We start from the raw sequence: 6248 nt of genomic DNA, 5'->3' as shown, positions 1-6248 counted from the left end.
TTCTGGACGGGGTCGACTGGGCGGATGTGCCATCTGGCATTTGAAATACAGAAGTCTGTCTGGGGATATCCAAATCATCTGTTTGCACAAGCAATGGAACTACTATGTCAGCATCTCTGACTTCCTTTTCTGACTGAGTCATGATTTGGGGGTTGAAAACTAAGGACTGCGGGTGAGTGCAGTTCCAACAACACTCAAGGAGCTCGACAACGTCCAGGACAAAGCAGCCCACTTGATTGGTACCACATCCACAAACATTGACTCCCTGCACCATCGACGCACAGTGGCAGCAGTGTGTGTACATCTACAAGATGCACTGCAGGAACTCACCAAGGCTCCTCAGACAGCACCTTCCAAATCCACGACCGCTACCACCTAGAAGGACAAGGGCAGCAGACACGTGGGAACACCACCACCTGGAAGTTCCCCTCCAAGACACTCACCATCCTGACTTGGAAACATATCAGCCATCCCTTCACTGTCGCTGGGTCAAAATCCTGGAACCCCCTCCCTAACAGCACTGTGGGTGTACCTACACCACATGGACTGCAGCGGTTCAAGGAGGCAGCTCAGCACCACCTTGTCAAGGGCAATGAGGAATGGACAATAAATGCTGGCCTAGCCAGCGATGCGCACTTTCCATGAACGAATAGAAAAAAAACCTATGATCTCTCTGCAAAACTTGCAAAATGTTTGGTAAATTAGGCCAGTGCATCTAAAGGCCCAATTTAGAAAACATACAACTATTTAGTTCCACTTTTGTCTCCATTCCTTATGAATCTTTATTCACGAGCATTTTTTTTATTGTGAAACCACGGATTTGCAAAATTCCGAATGCCAACTCTCAGTTTCTTTAATAATTCTAGTAATGCAGCTTTCCAAATATAGCACACATGGAAACTGCTCCATTGGATCCATATCGCACCTTACTACCGGGCATCTGTTATTTCACACATTACAGCTCAAACGACTCAATTGGATTCTGGCCTGTAAATCCATCTGGATAATTTTCTCTGCCCTTTATAAAGCACTCCTACTCTCTGTGATTATATTCCCGTCTACAATTCCCTCCCTGGTGCCACAGTGCATCGGTGGTGGAGGGAGTGAATGTTTGTGGATGGGGTGCCAAACAAGCGTTGTCCTGGATGTTGTCAAGCTTCTTGAGTGTTGTTGGAGCTGCACACACCCAGGCAAGTGGAGAGTATTCCATCACACTCCTGACCTGTGCCTTGAAGGTGTGAACAGGCTTTGGGGAGTCAGGAGCTGAGTTACTCACCACAGGACTCTTAGCATCTGACATGCTCTTGCAACCATAGTACTTATATGGATAAGATAAAAGCAAAATGCTGTGGATGGTGGAAAACTGAAACAAAAACAGAAAATGCTGGAAAAACTCAGCAGGTCTGGTACCAGTAGAGAGAGAAAGAGAGTTAACGTTTCGAATCTGTATGACCCTTCTTCAGTGAAACGTTAACTCTTCCTCTCTCCACAGGTGCTGCTAGACCTGCTGAGTTTTTCCAGCATTTTCTGGAGTTTTTTTTATTTATATGGCTAACCCAGTTCAATTTCTGGTCAATGGTAATCCCCAGGTTGCTGATAGTGGGGGGATTCAGTAATGGTAATGCCATTCAATCCCAAGGGGCGATGGGTAGAATCTCTCTTGTTGGAGGCGATCATTGCCTGGCACTCAGGTGGTGCAAATGTCACTTGCCCAAACCTGGATATTGTACAAGTCTTGCTGCAATATCTATTTCACCATATTTCTACTCCCTTTAGCTCTGAAGAAGAGTCATACAGACTCGAAACGTTAATTCTGTCTGTCTCATCACAGATGCTGTCAGACCTGCTGAGTTTTTCCAGCATTTTTTGTTTTTGTTTCAGATTTCCAGCATCCGCAGTATTTTGCCTCTGCCCTGAACAGGGCCATGCAGGTTAAGACAGGGACCAATGAGCAGGCCTAGCCACATTAAATGGACTATTAATGTGACAACTACACGGAGAGGAGTCAAAAAGGCACGAACCATTTGAAACGTCAAAAAAATTTGCAGAACAGGTGTGCAGATGCAGCAGGCTCTGGACCAATGTGACCAGGATATCAACACCCCTCCCCCACCCCAAACCCCCTTCCACCCTTTCCTCATGCCCTCAAATGCCTGCATCTTGGCTCAGTACTTGAAGCAGATGTAGCTCTCAGGGGTCATGACAATCTTCACAAGTTCCCATATGCTGCAGTACTGGTGTGTCGCCTTCACTTCCCCATCCATCCCCCTTATTAAACAGTGTAAACTCCCGGAGTGGATGGATTAGTGAATGTATTTAGTTGATAAGTGATCTGCATGAAATCCATTTTTGATTTATCTGAAAATACACATTAAGCTTCCTCTTCAGGAACCATTAGTGCTGTCAAAGGCACATAGCTTTCTGTATATCTTTGTGTCTCCTTTACTCTGACCATAGCCCTAGTCCAATAGCTGTTCTGCACATTTTTTGACACTTTAAATTGATCATGCCTTTGTGATCCCTCTCCGTGTAGTTGTCAGACTAAGAGTCCATTTAATGTCACTAGGTCTGTTCATTCCTCCCCGTCTTAACCTGCATGGCCCTGTTCAGGGCAAAGGCAAAATACAGCAGATGCTGGAAATCTTAAACATTGCGGCCTGCTGCATTGTTCCAATGAAGCTCAATGCAAACTGGAGGAACAGCACCTCATCTTCCGACTGGGCACTTTACAGCCTTCTGGACTTAACATTGAGCTCAACAACTTCAGATCATGAACTCTCTCCTCCACCCTCAACCATTTTGATCCCCTTTTTACAATATTCATTTTTATTTTTTGAGATTTATTTATTTCTTTTTCTACTTACTTTTATTATTTTTTTAAATGTATTCCTATTTTTATTCATTGATTTATCCCCAGCTTTTAGCCTGTTTTCGATTTTTTTCCATCACTGACCCCCTCCTCAAAACCCACCCCCACCAGGGCCATCTGTCACTTGCTCATGTTGTTCTTTCCAGAGTGCTTACCCTGGTCCGGCCATTATCACATTCTGCTTTCTACTCTTTATGTCAACAGCAGCACTTCTTTTAGCCAGTGGCACCACCGTTAACACCTGTCTGACCTTTTGTTTATGACATCTTTTTCAATCTCTCCTTTGCCTCCACCTATCGCTGGCTTTCTATACAGCTTCACCTGCTCCGCCCTCTTGAACAATATAAATTTCATTACATTTCTACTTCCCTTTGGCTCTGAAAAATATCATACAGACTCAAAACATTAACTCTGTCTTTCTCTCCACAGATGCTGTCAGACCTGCTGAGTTATTCCAACATTTTTCAGTTTTTGTTAGCCCTGCTCAGGCTCGCTAATCAGTATCATATATTGACAATGACAAGCTGAGACTTCATCGTATAGCACTGAGTTAGTTATCAATTGGCTTTCAGTTTGCAGCTGTAGTGGCCCTCTGCCACCTTATTAAAGCAAATTCAGTCTCTCCATGCATGCAGTTGCTAATGGGTTAATCATAAGCTACAGGCTGCATATTAACTGGTTGTTAGTTCCCCATTTCCAACATGCAGCAGTCCAGCACTTCTTGTTTCTGTGTCAGTGATGAATGGTTCGACATCTGGAGTGTGCCAATCAACTTGCTTAGAGGTTAAACCAAATCAAACCGTTTTCCATAGCCTGTGTTTTCTATCTCGCTTATGGGATGGGCAGGCCTCCATTATCAGTGCTGGAAACCCTCTCAGAAACATTTCTTCTCCCAGGTCTGCCCTGGCCTTCATGTTGATCTCTGATAGCCTCGGGACTCTTCACCTTAACTCTTGCCAGAGTTTTTTTCTCCAATGGTATTTGCACAGTCTATTTGTTTCAAAGTTGTTAGCAGTGTGCAACACCCTTGGGATCATTTGTGTCCTTAAAACTTTAAGGAAATAACAGTTCACTATTTGAAGCAGTCAAAAGTGCATTATGATCAGTGGAGAGAAGGATTGTACTGGATCACAACTAAGGAGTCTGCTCAGGAACAATGGCCTCTCTCCTTGCTGCAAATGCTCAAAAATAAATACCTCTTATAAATATATCCTACACCGTCGAAGTGTCTTTGCTGGTCTTTGTTCACTGATAAAGAAAAATAGGCGCTGGCAGTTGAGAAGTGGCTTACACCTCTTCCAATTGTGTACGTTGGGATCTTCGACATCCAGCAGAGAGAGCAGAACGGGGGTCTCAGTTTCAGCCTTAATTGAAAGATGGCACCTCTGGCAGTGAGGCCCTCCCGCAGTTTGACACTGGAGTTTGAGATGTGCTCTGACCCTGAAGAGTGTCTTGAACCCAGGACTTTGTGACAGAGCAAGAACGTTATGCACCAGTCAAGTCAAACCAAACTGATTGTCTTAATTGTTGACATGAATGGATAAGGTTAGGGGTCTATGTACAAGCAGGATAGATCTCCTGAGTCAGAATATTGTGGGTTAGAGCCATGATCCAGAGACACATGTCAGGAAGATATAATAATGTCTATAATGTTATTGGAATTTATTTGTAAAATAGACCTTCGTGTCTATGTATCTATATGTGTGTGTGTGTGTATGTGTGTGTGTGAGAGAGAGAGAGAAAGACTTAACTGAATTAAAGGCAGCTAGTCTGGATGCTTTGATGTAAGAAGAGAAGTTAGGTTTGGAATTTTTTTTATTCATTCATGGGATGTGGGCTTCACTGTCTGGGCCAGCATTTATTGCCCATCCCTAATTGCCCCCTGAGAAGGTGATGGTGAGCTGCCTTCTTGAACAACTTCAGTCCATGTGGTGTAGGTACACCTACAGTGTTGTTAGGGAGGTAATTCCAGGATTTTGACCCAGCATCAGTGAAGGAACGGCGATATATTTCCAAGTAAAAATGTTAAGTGAGTGACTTGGAGAGGAACTTCCAGGTGGTGGTGTTCCCATGTGTCTGCTGCCCTTGTCCTTTTAGTTGGTAGTGGTCGTGGGTTTGGAAGATGCTGTCTCAGAAGCCTTGATGAATTCCTACAGTGCATCTTGTAGATGGTACACACTGCTGCTACTGTGCGTCATTGGTGGAGAGAGTGAATGTTTGTGGATGGGGTGCCAATCAAGCAGACTGCTTTGTCCTGGATGGTGTCAAGCTTTTTGAGTGTTCTGGGAGCTGCACTCATCCAGGCAAGTGGGGAGTATTCCATCACACTCCTGAATTGTGCCTTGCAGATGGTGGACAGGCTTTGGGGAGTGAGGAGTGAGTCACTTGTTGCACGATTCCTAGCCTCTGACCTGCTCTTGTAGCCACAGTATTTTTATGGCTAGTCCAGTTCAGTTTCTGGTCAACGGTAAGCCACAGGATGTTGAGAGTGGGGGATTCGGTGATGCTAATGTCATTGAACATCAAGGACCGATGGTTGGGTTCTCCCTTGTTGGAGATGGTTATTGCCTGACACTTGTGTGGCATGAATGTTACTTGCCACTTGTCAGCCCAAGCCTGGATATTGTCCAGGTCTTGCTGCATTTGGACATGGACTGCTTCAGTATCTAAGGAGTCATGAATGGTGCTGAACATTGTGGAATCATCACCAAACATCCCCACTTCTGACCTTTTGGTGGAAGGAAGGTCATTAATGAAGCAACAGAAGGTGGTTGGGCCGAGGACACTACCCTGAGGAACTCCTGCAGTGATGTCCTGCAGCTGAGATGACTGACCTTCGACAACCACAAGCATCTTCCTTTGTGCTAGGTATGACTTCAACCTGCGGAGCGTTTCCCCCTGATTCCCATTGACTCCAGTTTTGCTTGGGCTCCTTGATGCCACACTCAGTACAATGCAGCCTTGATGTTAAGGGCAGTCACTCTCACATCGCCTCCAGAGTTCAGCTCTTTTGTCCATGTTTGAAACAAGGCTATAATGAGGTCAGGAGCTGAGTGACCATGGCCAAACCCAAATTGGACATCAGTGAGCAGATTATTGCTAAGCAAGTGCCACATGACAGCACTGTTGATGACCCCTTCCATGACTTTACTGATGATTGAGAATAGACTGATGGGGCAGTAATTGGCCGGGTTGCATTTGTCCTGCTTTCTGCGTATAGGACATACCTGGGCAATTTTCCACAAAGCCGGGGAGATGCCAGTGTTGTAGCTGTACTGGAACAGCTTGGCTAGGGGTGCGGCAAGTTCTGGAGCACAAGTCTTCAGTACTATTGCCGGAATATTGGCAGGCCCCAATAGCCTTTGCAGTATCCAGTGCC

The sequence above is a fragment of the Carcharodon carcharias genome, chromosome 29, assembly GCF_017639515.1.
Source record: "Carcharodon carcharias isolate sCarCar2 chromosome 29, sCarCar2.pri, whole genome shotgun sequence".
Classification (NCBI taxonomy): Eukaryota; Metazoa; Chordata; class Chondrichthyes; order Lamniformes; family Lamnidae; genus Carcharodon; species Carcharodon carcharias.
Note: the sequence above shows the minus strand (reverse complement) of the source record.